Consider the following 18,809-nt stretch of genomic DNA (forward strand, 5'->3'; position numbering starts at 1 on the left):
GCAGTCAGCATTTCAGGGTTAGCTACAGCACTTATATGTTTAGCAAATTTGGGTCCTCCTTTCTGCACTGTGAGCTCTAGCAAAGGTGCTGGATGGTGAGAGGGTGAATTACCACAGCTTCCTTGAGAAGCATCAGGTGGCGAAGAAGGTGAGGACACTTGTGAAGCTGTAACAGTACTGCCCTCTGATTCACTGAGCATCTGCTGACTCCATTTTGTGACCCCTATAGAAGAAAAGAACTATGCGATTCTTGCAGAATTAAGCTTCTTTTTTGCTTTCCCCATGATGCAGGAGAACTAGAAGAGATATGTGATCCAATTCTGTCTCCAAGGACCCACAAAGGATGCCGCGGAGAGCTGATTTTTAGCCCAGGGCGATGGAGCTAATGAATGTACAGCTTACAGCATGTGCTGCAGCCCACTGGGCCCTATTTTTTAATATATTTATTAACAATCTTGGAGAAGGATTATACAGTAAAATATCAATATTTGCAGATGATACAAAACTAAGTAATTAACACCTTTGATGAATAACTTAGGCTGCATTGAGATGATCAAATTGCATATACAAATTTTCTCCCTGAAAATGGCCCAGAATAGGACTTGCAACTATTTCTTTCACACAAACCATTGGTCCTTGTGTAAGATTGACTAATCGAATAGCTTAATAGGCCGTAAGAGGCCCACGGGCAGCACACTGCCCAAATAAAATGTCATCTGAATGAGACTTTAGACTATAGAATTTTTTTCACTATATATGGCTCTATCTTGGTCAGCCTAAACTGCACATTTGAGGTCATTTGTTAATGTGAATTCAAAATGAAAGCCAGCCATCTTCAAATGTTATCCTTTTGTGGAATGCAATGAGCCACTTATGTCAAGTAATTTGATATCAGTCCTTAACTTTATGGTCCTTCCATCATATTTTGTACAGAGTATGATATAAAACACAAAGGAGGAGATTTATAACCTTTTTTAGTGTAAAAAAAATCACAAAATTTGGCACAAGATCAGCTTGCAAAAACACTTTGTGACTTTTTCATCCATCTACAGTTTGTGCTACTTTGTGCCTCGGGCAAATAAAACTAAAACTTGGACTGTGTATTAAACATGATAGGGGTCAGAAACGCTCTTTTCTCCTTAGGGAGAGCAACTATATACTATAAACTAAGTGAGGAGACTCAAATGGCCACGCACGCTCCTCTGGGTAATATGCAAATAAGGGAGATGGAATAAATCCTCCACAGTGCCACCTATTGAAAGGCAGCATTCCTTCGAGTCAAAGTGGGACTTTTTATACAAGTCTTGTTACAATGACTGGGAATCAAAAGCAAAGCCAGACTCCATGTACATACAGCTGTTTCCGGGTTATTGCCCATCATCAGTGTACAGTAGGAGTCTGGCTTTTGCTAGTGAGAGGCCTGGGACAGGGGTCAGAAACGCTCTTTTCTCCTTAGGGAGAGCAACTATATACTATAAACTAAGTGAGGAGACTCAAATGGCCACGCACGCTCCTCTGGGTAATATGCAAATAAGGGAGATGGAATAAATCCTCCACAGTGCCACCTATTGAAAGGCAGCATTCCTTCGAGTCAAAGTGGGACTTTTTATACAAGTCTTGTTACAATGACTGGGAATCAAAAGCAAAGCCAGACTCCATGTACATACAGCTGTTTCCGGGTTATTGCCCATCATCAGTGTACAGTAGGAGTCTGGCTTTTGCTAGTGAGAGGCCTGGGACAGGGGTCAGAAACGCTCTTTTCTCCTTAGGGAGAGCAACTATATACTATAAACTAAGTGAGGAGACTCAAATGGCCACGCACGCTACTCTGGGTAATATGCAAATAAGGGAGATGGAATAAATCCTCCACAGTGCCACCTATTGAAAGGCAGCATTCCTTCGAGTCAAAGTGGGACTTTTTATACAAGTCTTGTTACAATGACTGGGAATCAAAAGCAAAGCCAGACTCCATGTACATACAGCTGTTTCCGGGTTATTGCCGAGTTATGTACATGGAGTCTGGCTTTGCTTTTGATTCCCAGTCATTGTAACAAGACTTGTATAAAAAGTCCCACTTTGACTCGAAGGAATGCTGCCTTTCAATAGGTGGCACTGTGGAGGATTTATTCCATCTCCCTTATTTAAACATGATAGTGATGGATTCATGAAACCCCATTAAATCTTTTTATAACCATACAATTTCTCATCAAATCCTGTCAGAAAATTTAAGAAGAAAGGAAATGAAAGGTAAAAATAAAAATGAGAAAAAATAAAAACAGAAACTGGCAAAAAATAAACTGGTAAGAATAATAAAAAATAAAATTACTAATTGCCCACGACGGATCTATTTCACAAAACCAAAAACCTCTAAATCCACATTCATACTTTTGGGACCTGTGACTCAAACTCATAGATCCTTTTTGACTCTGATCTCAACATTTTTTATATAAAATCAAACCTCCCTACCAATCTCTCATTTCACTATGAATTGCTGAAAATGTTAATCCTTTTGGGTTACTATTATGGAATTCCGTAAAATTTTGTGACAAAGTATGTTTTTTATACACATATAAAAATGCTCACAAATCCTCTTCCTCATAAGTCTCAATGTCCTACTCATAGGCCACATGCAGACGGCCGGGTCGGATCTAGCTGCGAGAATTCTCACAGCATGATGCAGACCCGTGCCCCTGCACAGACCTGTGGCTCACCTACTCCCAGAGTCAGCTCTGCTTTGCTATGTGCCGGCGGCCGCCCAGCTGGCACATGCGCAGCTGGAGAGGGTCTGTCACTAGTGACGTTTCGGTGCGGGCCTCTGCGAGACCCGCACAGAAATAGAAGATGCTGTGATTTGTTTTCCGCACATATTTTCACGTGGACAAATCGCGGCTGTGTGCACAGGATTACATTATCTAATGCAATCTTATGGCAGAGGGCACGGGTGAAAATTCTGCGGGAAATCCCGCTGCAGAATTTCCACCCATGTGCAGGGGGCCATATACAGTTTTTTTTGCAGGGACATTCAATAATATAAATCACCTTCTTACTATTGCATGTAAGTAACTCCCGGATTTTATACTCATATCCATTGACTGTGGATGTTACTGTAGATATTCTCTTTGAGAAAATGTGTGATTTTACATGCCACGCAGGTCCCACACCTATAAAAACTCACAAATCTGAAGCTTGTGCATGAATACTTTGTATTCTAGCTGGTAACTAAAGACAAATTAAATCTTATTAAAAGATACTGATATCTTTTGCGGGGAGACAAATTTGGGGCCTTGGTTACCAACTAGACCACAAATCATTTATACTAAAGCTCCAAATTTGGGGTTACAATTATTCTACTTTACATTGTATGGTATTACTTGTGACACCATTTATGGTCAATAAAAATGTATTTTAAAAAAATGAATTTAATGATAAAAAAGGCAGGGTTGAAGAAGCATTCTACTATATGGTAGTCTTTGCTAGGTTTTTATAGATATGGTAAATGTTTACGCACTCTAATATTATTGTTTCTAAAACACTGACCGTCACTTCACACGAGTGTGTTTTTGTGCGTACATAGGTGAGTACATAGGTGTGCACCCCTGTACACGCAGAAAAACATGCGTGTATGAAGGTCCGTACATTGCCTTCAATGGAGCCGCAGCTGCTGCCCTTCCCTGAAAAACAAGAATTTTAGAGCACCTTAGACAATCACAGGCAGCTCTCACTGAATGAATGACAGGCGAGAGCTGCCTGTGATTGGCTGAGCGCCTCAGCCAATCAGAAGCAGCTCTCTCAGCAGGCGGGGATTTTCAATTCCCCGCCTCCTGAAAGAACTGCATTGCCGAGTCAGGGACAGCGCTGAGAGGACGTGGCTGAGGAAGGTGAGTATGTGGTGTTTATTATTTTTTACACTAGTTTGGCTTGTTTTTCAGAGAAGGGCTTATACTTAAAGTCCTACCCTGAAAAACAATTACTGGGTGCCGGCAGCTAGATCCGCTACCGCAGCTGTCATCTGTGACAGCTGAGGTAGGGAATTCTTTATTCCCCGCGGGGATTTAGAATTCCTTTGCCGCATCTGTGACAGATGTGTTCTTCATCCCCGCGGGGGACACAGCAGCGGCAGACAGATGAGTATATATATATATATATTTTTTACACTAAAACGTTTGTTCTTCAGGGAAGAGCTTCTATGTAAAGCCCTTCCCTAAAAAACAATTCAGGGGTGCTGGCAGACCATTGCCTTCAATGAAGCCACTGGCAGCAGCCGGCTCCATTGAAGACAATGCGTGCATTCTCTATTGTGCACGCATGTCCTATCTTTACAGGCACGCACCTGTAAAACACGTACATGTGAACACACCATAGGGAGTGCATGTGTTGTAATAGATGACTGTTTTTGTGTGCGCGTATGCACGCACAAACCCTGCTCCTGTGAAGCCACCCTGACTGTTAGAACAATGGAATTTGCAGGATTTACAGAAAATGAATGAGCACAGTAGTAACTGTATTAATATTAGAAACATTTAGAGATGGAATGTCATCATCACAGTTCAATTATTAAGAAGACATAAAAAGCGTATATGGTTATTGTATCCCACTAATTTAATTGGTACAAATGCCAACGTATTTCACGCATTTGTTGCTGTGACACAAGTCATTACTTCTGTGCATGCTTTTCTAGCATTACTACATGTAATTCATCAGGAGGTGTGATGAATGACACAGTCTCTGGATGTAATTACATCCTGTAATTACAGCTGACTCATCTTGTGGTGCTTCTCCGACAGAGCTGTAGGCAAAATAATTAGGGCCTTGATTAAAAAAAAAATGCTAAGAGTCTCGAGGAGAGTGGACTTTTCAAGCTCAATTACAAGTGCTGAAGGTCAAATCCAGCAATCAAAAATACTTGGCAAAGTTGACCTTAGCTCAGAAATTATAACTTGAAGGTATACAGGGGCCATGACCAGTTAAAGATGTCGTGAGAAAATAGGTGTACGGTGACTAAATGAAATTCTATGTACAATTCATATGTAATGAAGATGTTCTCCAAATCTAAGGTAAAAGGTAGGCCAACTAAAATTGGACCGCCTCTGATCATAGCATAACACTCTTATCAAAGCTGTCGAAAAGAAAATCTGCCTTTGTTGCCCTTAGCAACCAATCATAGCAAAACTTTAATTTTACCTCAACAGTATAAGAAAAGACAACTTTTATAAATCTGCCCCATGGTGTTCTTCCTGCAACAGTGAATACTTGTGTTATGTATCAATGATCAATTAAGGAATTGCAAAAGGCCTTTACCGACAAGTACCCAGATACAAAACCCTCCACTAAATATTTTATTCAGCACCTGGTTCAGAAATGGCACCTGTTGCAAACATGAAAAAAACTGAAGACTCTGTCAGCCAAGAAATCTGAAGTAACCCCTGGCATTAAGTATCAGATTAAGAATGGCGCTCAAAAATCAACTCAGAAACTATCCTAGTAAGTTGGTGTGTTATGAATGATGTGTTAGCAAGTGTTGAAATCTCTAAATCTGAAACCATTCCGAATAATGTGTGCAGAAACGGAAAGGGCTCAACAAACCGAAAAACATTAATTCCTGTATGTGATTGATGACAATGATTGCTAAAGGCCTTTTGGATCCATTGCTGTATTCTTTGGCAGACGAAGTGGGGCTTCATTTTTTAGGTCATGTGAAGTCACAGAATACGAGTTACTGGTCTACTGAAAATCCCCACCTGATACACAAAACACTACTACAGAACCAGAAAATTGATGTTTGGTGAGAAGTGTCAGGAACATGAACAGTGGGCCCCATTTTCTTTGAATCAATTGTGAATACTGCTGTTTATCTGGCATGTTTGGATAGCTTGACAACCAACTAACACAAGAAGTAAGAATGTACTGGTTTTTCCAACAAGATAGGGACACATGTCACACCTTCTGCAACTCACTGCCATAAGTTTATGAATTATTTACGGAAGAGCAAACTGGGAGCAAGGGGTTACGAGCTCCATGTTCCTCAAACTTGTTCACATGCGATTTTTATCTGTGGGCAAATTTAAAGCAGAAAGTTTAAACAAATAATCCACATACCCTGGTTGAACTCAAGGAAAACATCACAAACAATATATGCAGCATCACTGCTGAAGAGCTGCAGGCAGTATCAGCCAACATGTTGTGACGTACCCTAATAATATTTCCAGCAGTAATATTGTCCGCCCTAGTGGCTACAGTAGTAGCATTGACCCACACAGTGGCCCCAGTAGTAACAGTGTCCCCAATATTGGTCCTGTAGTAATAGTGACCCACATAGTAGTCCCAAGGATGCTGTCCCACCAGAGGTCAAAAACAACCTCCCTATTGGCCTCTGTCCAGTCAGCATGCCTACTGGAATTCGACTCACCCCACCTCCAGCTCCAGTCCAGTGATAGCAGCTGCTGCTGAGTCTGTGACTGCTGACCTCTCACCTTGGTGCATTGGTCAGTGGTCACAGACTCTGCACTGCATAGTCAGACCAGAACTGCAGGCAGAGTGAGTAGAATTCTTTTAAAGGAGTTATGCAGGCATTGCCCACCCAGATACATCAGGGTCGGAGCAGAAGCCACTGCTACAACTCCTGTGTAGTGGCTGGCACTCATAATTGCAAGTGCAGCTCTCATTTAAATCACTGGGAGCTGCGCTTATAACTGCAGACTGGTGTCCCGTTGATTTCAATGATAACTGCACCTGCAATTATGAATGCCTGCCCTGGTGTATCCTGTTGGTGTTTTGTTAACCCCTGGTTAAAGTTTAATGCATGACCAGTGGGCCACATATAATGAGTTTGCAGGCCGGATTCGGCCCACAAGCCTTGTGCATGGGATATGTGTGCTAAAGGAACGCCAAAACCTAAGAAATTTGCAACCAATGTTTGTGTGCAAATTAAATTAGGGATTATATAGGTATATAGTTTTCCATTCCCCAATACAAACTATAACTATGTAAATCCCTGAACCTTTAGGCTGGGTTCACACTGGGCGTATTCCCGCCGGAAATCCCCCGTTTTGGCCGCAGCAAAAACCGCAAGATTTCAACCGGGAGAACCGCCGCGGAAAAACCCGCGGCGGCTTTGAAGCGGCCCGGCCGCTCGCTCTTCTGCTGCGGCCGGCGCTCCCATAGAGGAGAGCACGGCCGCGGCGGAAAGAAAAGATAAATAGACATGCTGTATCTTCTGAAGCCGCGGCTGCGGTCGCCGCAGCCGCGGTTCCAGCCTGACTTACCGCAGCAGATTGGCCGTCCCGTGTGGACGAGATTTCTGAGAAATCTTAGCCACATGGCTGGCTAATCCCGAGATTAGCGGCCGCAGGCGGATTTGCCGCGGCGGAATTTCCGCGGCAAATCCGCCCTGTGTGAACCCAGCCTTAGTCATTCAGAGAAGAGAGGAGTGCTTCAGAGACCTCTTCTGGCTGCCTGTCTCCAATCGCTAAAAAAACAGACAATCCTTTTTCTTTTTAGGATATATTATACATCTATTTTTTTGTTGGATCACACTTTTAATATTATTTTTTTTAATGAAAATTTACAATTTGATGTAAAACTGCATGAACGTGCCTGTGTATATAAAGCATTGAGTGGCATTTTTACAATGTGGCAACTGTCTACTTTCAGAAAATATATGGGAATGGGGGCTTAATATTGTTTAGCATTACTTTTTTAGTTTGTAATTTAAGTTTAATTTGTACATTCAGTATCAAAAAAAGGAAAATTGTCCCAGCGATAGGAAGTGCAGTCAAAAAAAAACCTGACAGCAAAAGGGTTAAAGGCTGAGTACTGGATAGTTTGTTATTTTTTTCCATTCCCAGTCTTTAGTTTTTTAACAGTCCAAGAAAACCCCTTTAATCTTGTCCCTTTCATCTTGTTCGAACAAAGGTCAGCCGGCAAAGACAAGCAAGCAACAAGCAAGTCAACTGCAGAAGCAGATAGCTTTGTTGTGTCTTTTAAGTGTTCCAATCCATCTCTGAGCTATTTCTATGCATTATATAAGAAGTAGCTATTTTTTTTCTACTAAAAACACTTATTCCTTTATAGGATAAGATACAAATCTAACCAGCACATTAGGGTAATGTAATATATCTGGTTCAGTTCTGTAACAAATTGCAGCAGCCAGGTGAGAGTTTGTAATGCAAGCAGCAAAGTACATGACCTAGTTTATCTTGCAGCCCTCTTGAATTTTGAATGATACACAATCATTGTGCAATAGTTTGGCTATAGTATGAACATCTACGGAATTAATTTGCAATCCCTTAGAAGGATAATTATTTTATTTTATTGTTCGGAGGCAAGAAATACCATATGACAAAATATAAGTAATAAAGCTGCTGGAAGTATGTTAATTTCTACTTTCAATTGAAGTTATATCATGCTTTAGAAAGCTGAATAATGAGACGGTGTCAAATAATAAAAAGGGAAAGGCAGCAAGCAAGTTCTAAAATGGTTCATTATTAATACCCTGAATTCCTTCCCTGGTGTGAATGTTTCGTGTTGGTACATAGTGGAAATATTTCACTAGAGTGAAAAACTAATCATCTAAAACAAAAAAAACTGCTTGGAAAGGGTGTATGATGTGCTCCCATGATTCTGCGGAGAGCAGTGATAAGTAAACAATGTAATTATTACAAAGGATTAAAGCAGAATGACAATAATGTAATAATAGCCCTCTCATTTAAGAAAAAGTCATGCGGGTTAATTGGAATACAATATAGCTACAAATATGAAATTAAAATCAAAATGAAATAATCTAAACATTTGCGTTGCCTAAAGGATATTTCCAATTTCAGGCAATTTTAGCTCTGTGCGCTGTTGCAAACTTTATTAACCTGTAACATTTCTCATACATCTTCAGAATGCCTGCTTAGTCTATCAAGAATGTGCTACAAGGATCTACCTTTGGAACCCTTCACTTCTGCAGCGATATACAGTCTTACCTTGGCTTGCGTGTGCCTCAGCTTGCGAGCTTCTTGACTTGCAAGCTGGCTCTCTCCTGCATTTTTGCTCTGATTTAAGAGCAAAAACCCAGGTTACGAGCCTGCTTTCGCATTCCACCGGAGATAGGTGACGTCACCGCGCACTGTACTGGCTCAGGGGGGTCTAATACTCACCTACCGCCAGCGTTCTGGTCCTCACGATGGCCTGTAGTGCTGCTGCAGGCTGTTGCGACCTCCTCCACGCCGACAGAGCATTTCTTGCTGGAGGCAGGGCTTGAATACCCCGCCTCCAACAAGCTAATACTCTAATGGGCAATCCAGTGCCGCGGCAGCCAATAAAAGCCGGCGCTGGATTAACCAACCCCAGCCATTCAATTAAATGAGGGCCGTAGGCTGGTTTGTTATTTTTTAACATGGGTAGCCTATAAAAAAGATCAATTTTAGAAAACCCTCTTAAGTACACAGTATAAATAGTATGCAGTAATCTCCTAACCTCTCACTTGTGATAGCTGTAATTAACTAGAATTTTATCATTTACCTATACAGATGTACCTACCCATATCTTTATGCGAATTTTGTTAAGGACTCTAATTTCTCACAATACAAAGACAGCATATTATCGCTAAATAATAGCAAAGCCTTCAGCAGGCTGCAATTCACATCATAAACATTGTATTGCGAAATTGTGTTTTTTTTATGTTGGTCATCTTGCGACAACTCATCTCAAGACACTGTATGTTGAGAAAAGAGATAAGGAAAGGTAAAAAAGCAAGGAAGGACACATTAACACAAAGCACATTTGTATCAGAAAAAATACGTTTCGGCGACTATAAAATTAACCAGTACAAGATTTTGGTCTTGTTTAGATTAAATAGATGAAGTTGAAAAATGAAACACTCCTTTGCTTTTACACAGGAGCAATAGTCAGTCACTGAATGGAGGCGGAAGGTGTTGAGTTCTCTTCCAGCTGCCAACCTCCATTCAGAGTAAACAGGCAATAGTTCATAGATGAATGTCTGCCTATTTACACGGGCCATCAGTCGCTTGGTTTTTAGGTGAGTTAAAAACCAAGTGACTCTGACAAGTTTGCGACTCTAACTCACTTGCCCTGTTTGGTCCCATTTTTTACACAGCAGATAGTCGCCCATAATTTTGATTTGGCCCTTGTAAAAATACCCTTATGTGAATATTGCATTAGTATTTGGCTTTTAACACATTTCCATCCAAATACACTATTTATTTTGCATTCTGCCCCATTAAACCTTTACAACCTTCCTTTTGTGTTTATCTGAAAGATGAAAACTGATATGGTCCCAACTTATTAGTGCATGCAAATTCCCAGATAGCTCACTCTGCTTTAAAGTATCCTATATTATTTAACAATTTCCATTTTCTTCTTCACATAAATATACATTTATGTATAATGTACAGTGTTAAGAAGTCATTTGCGCACTAATATCAGTCATTCATCTACTGTAAATGAGTCAGTGGAGCACAGAATGTCAGAGCTTTACCATCTGTAGTTTATACAATCATTTGCTCTGGCAAACAAATATGTGAAAGTATTTCAAATTAGAATATTGATTAGAAGTGTGAAAGCGTTACAAAATAAGGAAAGTTTCAGTTTAATTTTCAGAACTGTGCTAATATAGATCTATCAATAAAAGTAAAAATCTAATGCAGAAAAAGACTTTTACATTTACACACTTCACCTTAAAGGAACATTCTGATCTCAGCAAATAAATGCTGTTTGTATATTTACAGTTTATACAATATTCCAATGATCTGTCACTTCCCCAAAGTCTTCATCTCTGCTTGCACCTATTTAATAGGAATCATCATTGCTTTCTTCCAGCAGATAAAAAGTTGTTCTGATCAGGTTATGACCATAAATGTGCTCAGCTCATTAGAAGATATGTCTGATATCTCCTTCTTTTCTCCTTACTCTCTGCCTACAACCAGTCTAATGTGATTTGCATGATTTGCTAACTTGATAACACAATAGAAAACGATGATGATGTGAGGTAAATGAGACAGTGGGTACAACACTCCCCACTGACCCCATATAGGCCTGGGGTCTGCACTGACAGCGCTCCACCCTACAAACGAGTGGCTTGCAGCTGCTGTCAAAGGCACTAAACAGCTGCAATGTTAAGCCACACCCCCTTCAATCTGGGACCTGGCCAAGAGGAGGAGTGCTGGCTAAGGTTGCGCTTGCCAGTGCAGGGCTGCACAGCACATGTAGCACTGTGGAGGAAAGAAACCCCGTTCCCCCTCCAGAGACTAGCAGCAGGGAGCGGGGAAGTGAAGAGGCACAGTGAGGTGCCGTATTAGAGCACTGTGTAGTGCTGGGGAAGGAGATTCCACCCCATGGTGTTGTCAGTGTTGATGGGACTAGCTCGGCAATACTTTGGAGATCTGGCCGCAGTAGGAACAGTGTACAGAACCGGTTTGGTCCCTTCTAAATCCCACCTGCCATCCCAAAATTTTGGGACTGTTCCAGTCACAGAAGGTTCCCAATATATAAAGAATTGTAGCTGTGCCAGAGGTCCAGACACATCTACAAAGGACAGAATAGTAAGTGTGTGAAACAGGGATTATTAAAGTGCCAGCAGCACCAGAGACCCACAAGTGATGTGGTGGCTATCGGTGAACTTGTGGAGTGGCCTGAGTGCTGCTCCCATGCTGGGGAACAAAGTAAATGAAAATACAGTAAACATGGCCCTGATGATCTGAGGCCAAAGACCATCGAAAAAGCCCCAATGACCCGGGGGCCCACAAGTACGGAAACAAGCCTTGTGAAAGCAGAATAAGTTTCTTTTCCTGCAGTTGACTTGTCCCTGAAGCAGCAGACATTACTATGAACCTAGGATTCAATGACAGTGCCATGGACCTGGATGCAACAGAACTGCAGGACACATAGGACAAGTTCAACAAGACATTAGTGTGTGCACACTGGAGACTATGATGGACAACATATGCAAAAGAGGGAGTTATTCGTAGCATTAGCTTAAAGTTTGAAAGAAAGTGATATAACAGTGCAGACGTGAGGGAAAGAGGCATCTATGATGTTACATCCTGGGGACAGGAAGTAGCCTCTATGAGGCACTTTAAGGTCAGAACTGTCGCTTTCAGACGTTGAAAAAACAACGTATAGTTATTAGAGATGAGCGAACCTACTCGGCCACGCTCCTTTTTCGCCCGAGCACCGCGATTTTCGAGTACTTCCGTACTCGGGCTAAACGATTCGGGGGGCGCCGTGGGTGAGTGGGGGGTTGCAGCAGGGAGTGGGGGGAGAGGGAGAGGAAAGAGGGCTCCCCGCTGTTCCCCGCTGCTACCCCCCGCTCTGCCACGCCTCCCCCGCCCCCCGGCACCCCCCGAATCTTTTCACCCGAGTACGGAAGTACTCAAAAATCGCGGTGCTCAATCGAGTAATTACTCGAAACGAGTATATTCGCTCATCTCTAATAGTTATGTTTTATCATATAAGGATTATGTAACCAGTATCCTCCTATAGAGCAATATAAAATCAGTTTGTTTAGTAAAGTTATTTTCATTTAAAAAAATTATTGCTGCCTCCACCTCCATCTGTTACTGCCATGCCATAAACAATATCACAACTTCCTTCAAATAGTTTGGGATCTGAATGCAGGTGAGAAGTGATTTAGGGTTAGTATGAAGACGAGCTGAAAAAGAGATGTGTTTCAGTCCACAAATTATAAACATTTTTGTATTTGCACTTATTAAAAAAGGTAAAAAGGTATATATCCCCAGATATTCCAGTACTAATATCAAAATAGTGCCACCCACTGTTATTATTTTGTGTCTTCCTCAGTAATTGCTCCAAGATGTTCACACTTGCTTCCTTGTCTGCTCCACTGGATATGTGGGCGAACCATAGTATGGTCTGTGACTGCTTATGAAGTTACAGCATCTTCTCTGCTTGTCGGAAGAGATAATGAGCAAGAGAGTGAGACAGTGTTACTGTAATTGCAATTCCTCAGCATCACAAGTAAATTGAAGTGAATGGGATAAACCTGTAGTACTCAGAACAGCCGCTATTAAAATATGGCATTTTGAGCGCTGACAGGATTATACTCAGATCTAAACATTAGAGGCTGCAGCTCTTGCACGAGAACTGCCTGCGGCTCTTTCAATCAGTTGATCAACAGGGGTCCTCAGCAATTGACTCCCACAGATCAGATACTGGTGGTCTATCCCGAGAAGAGGCCATCAATTGCAGGATAAAGGTTTGATAACCCCTAAAAATTTGGAGAATAATTAAATTGTTTAGTATTTTGAATTGTCATGCAGTGTTATAAACATGGGAAATAAGACATTTCCAATTCAGTTAAAGTAGAAAGGAAAACATTAGATAAGAATATGGACGAAGAGAGAAGAGATGGGGTGAAAGCGTCAACAGAAAGAGAAGTTTGGACTTGAAGACAATATTTGAAGCTGATGAGAAGAAGGCTACTGATTAAAATAATTGGTCTAATGTTTGTAACCTCTTTAAACTCAAATGCATTACTAAATTACAGTGAAATGAAGAAGTGAATAAGATTACTATCACACTGCATCTGTATGATCCATTGGACATATGCAATGGGACACAGCACATGAGGGTTCATGAGGGACGATCATGCCAAACCAACTTGATCAGCTTCTGCAACAAAGTAAGTTCTAGGCTGGACCTGGGGGAGTCTATTAATCTTGTATATTTGGATTTTTCTAAAGCAATTGACACCGTGCCGCATAAAGGTTCATTTACACTGAAAGATGATTGCTCAAATGACAGTTTGAGTGACAGTTTTGAGCGATCATCTTTGCATAAAGTCTTAAGTAGCTAATTAGCTACTTAAAGAGTTAAATGCAGGTGAAGTGGGATACTGCTGATAACTCCGAGAACAGCAGCTGTGTTGTATATGCAAACAGAAGCTTTCAGCTGGTGTCCTGCTGAGCTACTAGCTCCGAGAACAGTAGGAGTGCTGACAGCTGCTTTGTTCTCAGAGCTTTCAGCTGGTACCCTGCTGAGAAGTCCCAGCGGGATACCAGCTGAAAGAATGCTATCAGTGCTTCTCACTGAGAAACTCAGCTTGCGGCGCTGATAACAGTCATTGGGGATTTCTAGCTTGCTAGAAATCAGCAATGAACGAATAGTGTTTAGACACGATTATTGCTATAAGGATGACTTGAGTGAATTTTGAGCGATAATTGTTGTGTCTAAATGGGCCTTAGTAGGGTAATATCTTAAATGAGGCAGCCTGGTCTTGGAGAAAACATGTGTAGCTGGGCAAAGAACTGGCACGGAGAAAGAAAGAGAATGGTAATGAATGGTTCGTACTCTGATTTGGCCACTGTTGCTAATGGTGGTGGTGGTGGTGTGTGTGTGGGGGGGGGGGGGGGGGACAGGGCTCAGTATTAGGCTGCATTCTGTTAAATATATTTAGCAATGAGCTGATAGAAGGATTGCACAGTAAAATATCAATATTTGTATACGGTACAAAATTATACAAGATAATTAACACAACAGAAGACAATATATGCCTGTAAATGGACCTAGATAAGTTGGGGGCATGGGTAAAAAAATGGCAAATTAAGTTGAATATTGATAAATATAAGGTTATGCACATGGGCAGGAGAAATGGATATCACCAATATACACTAAATGGGGTACTACTAGAGAAAAGTAATATGGAAAAAGACCTGGGGGTACTAGTTGACTGTAGACTTAACAGGAGCAATCAATGCCAGTCAGCTGCTGCAAAAGCAAGTAAAGTTTTGGGGTGCATTAAAAGCGGTATAGGGGCGAGGGACGAGAACATTATTCTACCACTATATATGGCACTTGTCAGGACTCATATGTAATACTGTGTACAATTCTGGATATCAATACTCTGGAAAAACACTGCAGTTCTTGAGGGGGTTCAAAGAAGGGCAACTAAATTAATAAATGGAATAAGAGGATTGGGATACCCAGAGAGGCTATCAATATCCTGGAAAAAAGCGGCTAGGGGGCAACCAAATAACTATGTATAAATACATTAGGGGACAATACAATGATCTCTCCCATGATGTGTTTATACCCAGGACTGCGACAGTAACAAAAGGGCATCCGCTATGTCTAGAAGAAAGAAGGTTTCATCGCCAACACAGAAGGGGGTTCTTTACTGTAAGAGCTGTGAGAACTCTCTTATGGAACTTATGGAGGACGTGGTGATGGCAAAATCAATGAAGAAGTTTAAGAGAAGATTAGATGTATTTTTGGAGTGCTACAACATCGCAGGATATAGATATTAAATAACCAGAGGGGTTGTTAATCCAGGTCTTGGAGTCAGGTAGGAACTCTCAAATGTTGATCCAGGGATTCTTCTGACTGCCATTATTGAGTCAGGAAGAAATTTTTCCACCGAATGGGGTAAATTGGCGTCTGCTTTACTATGGGTTTTTTTTTGCCTTCCTCTGTATCAACAAGGCGAAAGGGGATGGCGGTAGAAACTGGGTGAACTGGATGGACATTTGTCTTTTTTCAGCCTTGCATATTATGTTACATATGACAAATGGATCCATAGGCCTCAATTCACTAGATGATGACCCTTTTGACTGGTTTCCATCAGGGATAGTTTTGTTTTTCACAGCAGACCATGCTATTTTATCCAGATGCATCCTGTACAAAAAGATATCTGTTAGAAGGATATCATAGTATGTGAGGCACAATGGGCACTACTATATGCCATCTGTCACCAGTGCATATGTTATTAGCTTTTCAATAGATTTTCATGAGGTATCCATTAAGCAGATAATAACATTATAACCCACAGATAAGGGATGCATTAAACAGATGTCAAACAGTGGTATTCATCACCTATAGGTTATAGGTAGAGATGAGCGAACGTACTCGGTAAGGGCGATTTCGCAATCGAGCACCGCGATTTTCGAGTACTTCACTACTCGGGTGAAAAGTACTCAAGTGCGCTGTTGGGTGGGGGGGTTGCAGAGGGGAGTGGGGGGTAGCAGCGGGGAACAAGGGGGAGCCCTCTCTCTCTCCCTCTCCCCCCCACTCCCCGCTGCAACCCCCCGCTCACCCACAGCGCACCTGAGTACTTTTCACCCGAGTAGTGAAGTACTCGAAAATCGCGGTGCTCGATTGCGAAATCGCCCTTACCGAGTACGTTCGCTCATCTCTAGTTATAGGGCATCCATTTTACTGATATATTTTTATACAGGGTGCCATTACAGTATATCCAATGGGTGATGGATGCTACTGCTAGACATATGTCAAAGCCTCTGTTAAAGGTATAGGGTGAGTGCTTTTTCCAACACATGTTTCACCCATGTGTGGTACCATTTTCAAAGTGCAGGACTGCAATGAACAAGACTGGAGTCAGATAGACACCATGATACAACACAAGGCTTAACGGAAGCCATTAAAGCAGTGGGAGAACAGCCTAAGTTGTCAGTAATTTCCTCTCAAGGCCATAAATACTCTTTACAATATAAAAAATAATAAAACCTGTGCTGTTGTATATGCAAAGAAAAGGTATCCGTCATATTCTTTTAGTGAGCGTGGGGAAGAACATGAAAAATCATTGAAAGATAAGGTTTGACCTGTACAGGGCTTACTGCGGAGTCTTTTTTTTATTACAGTTTTACCATTACTTAGTTGATTCTATATCCCACTTTACCATACAAATGGAGAAAATGTTAACTTGACATATAAAGTATTAAATGTACAAAAGCAGCAAATTTCATACTGACAAGTAACACAACAAAAGCATTTCTAAAAGATAAAATTAAAGGTTAAGGAAACCTTTGTGCATAAAAAGTCAATACACACAGATCTTACTAAGCCCATGCAGAAAAAAATGCACTTATCTGTGTTACGTCTGCCAGGCGTGCCAAAGCACCAACATGGACGCATTGGATCCGTCAGCCGCAGATGTCACAAAAATGCACGCATGGTATACCAAAGGACAGTGAATTGCATACTAGATTCACAAGCAGGCATAACATATGAACTGACAAATGACCAAAACCCGCACCTTACATACCTGCATGCATAACCAGATGGAATAGCTATTACATGTATGAGGTATTGGTTCATGAATTGGCCAAGTCACTTCAAGGGTCCTTGTTGTCTCACAGGTCCCTACTCCAACGGGACAACCACCATGTGAAAACCTGCCTGCAAGCTGGATGATCATCCCAATAAGGACGACCCCACGCTGGAAGCTAGGGACCTACCTATCCCTGGATGGCAAACGATTCTCAGCAGGACAGGACACAGCTCACACCAATTCACAGAACAGGACTGTTCACACCTGATATCTGGAAACCTACACAGACACTGGACATTTCGCTGTTCACACCAACACCCCATGGACTGGCACGCAAGATAGAACAGAACTGGTCAAACACCTTGTCTGGCACCTCCACAGACCCAATGAACACAACACTGTTCACACACATGTCTGGCCACCTGCACAGACATACACCACACATCATGCATAAAAGCAGAACCCTTGGGGGACAGAGAAACCCAATCTAGAAACCCCACACAGAGCTCACATGCATACAGATGAACCAGTGATAAGTCTTTCTAAGTGCTCTGCATGAGCGCTAATGACCTTAGCGGTGACATCAGTGCCTGTGCAGTCATTCAGATGACTATCATCCGGTGTAAAAGAAGCATAATTGTACTTTGGGAGGGTGGGTGTCGGTAGATGATCTGGATGGAGAGCAGAGCAAAGCATAAAAAACAATAACCCTACAATGTGCAGCATGCTAGACCATGGGGGTTGTTGAGATGATCAGCATTTTTTCATATCTCCTAATATTGTCATACAGCCCTCTGTAATACTAGCTTTTCCTCCAGACGTATCACAGATTTTTTAATCCTCTGACTACTTTTGACTTGGTGTGAATGTAATTAATGTAGAAGCCAAATACACAGCACCTGCATTTATCAGTGTGTTTCTTTTTCATGCAGTGTGCTATAGATGCTGGGGGAGCCCAGGATGTCATGCCAGTGTGAAGCACTGTGGTGGTATGGGGCAATCCACTGCTTTGCCAGTAGGGGTTGCATTCCTGTATGTTGTGACGCACTTATCTTTGGCTGGCATCCTTGGTATCAGTTCATATGCATGGACTATGTTGTCTGCAGTCACACCTCCCTCAATATGGGTAGAGTTGAGTGGCTACACATTAGTCCGCACTGAACATTTAGCTCCCTCATATTGCAATCCGGCTTTCTGCATGCTACTAGGGGATGTGATGATTGTGCCTGCCCAGCAGTTTATCAGGTGCTGCATATTTGGCTTCCTTTTCTGTGCATTATGTCTTTGTTTATCTTTTCTCTCACCTCAGTGATTTTAATTAATTAATGTAAGTTTGCTGTAACTGTATATTTAATATATAAAGTGTCAAATTTAGTTGCAACTGTAAACCAGTACCTATCGGAACAGATACAGTTTATCAATAAATGCAAGTCTGAAAATATTACCAGCCTGAGCAAATATGGGGCATTATCTCACTTCTTCAACCTTAAAGGGGTTGTCCCGCAGAAGCAAGTGCAGTTATGCACTGCTGTATGGCCATATTAATGCACTTTGTAATATACATCGTGCATTAAATATTGGCCATACAGAAGTTATATACTTACCTACAGGGGGTGTGTCCCCCCCCCCCCTGTGTTGGCGTCCCCGTCTCCCTGGCGCCAACCAAATCCTTCTCCTGGCTCGATTAGACACGCTTGCGCAGTCTGCCTCTTCTGTCCCATTGAAGGGGCTGCTCCAGCGTGCTCTCGCCGCACAGGTCGTCTGCGCATGCGCAAACCAGCTGTGC

The sequence above is a fragment of the Eleutherodactylus coqui genome, chromosome 5 (assembly GCF_035609145.1).
Source record: "Eleutherodactylus coqui strain aEleCoq1 chromosome 5, aEleCoq1.hap1, whole genome shotgun sequence".
NCBI classification, from domain to species: Eukaryota; Metazoa; Chordata; class Amphibia; order Anura; family Eleutherodactylidae; genus Eleutherodactylus; species Eleutherodactylus coqui.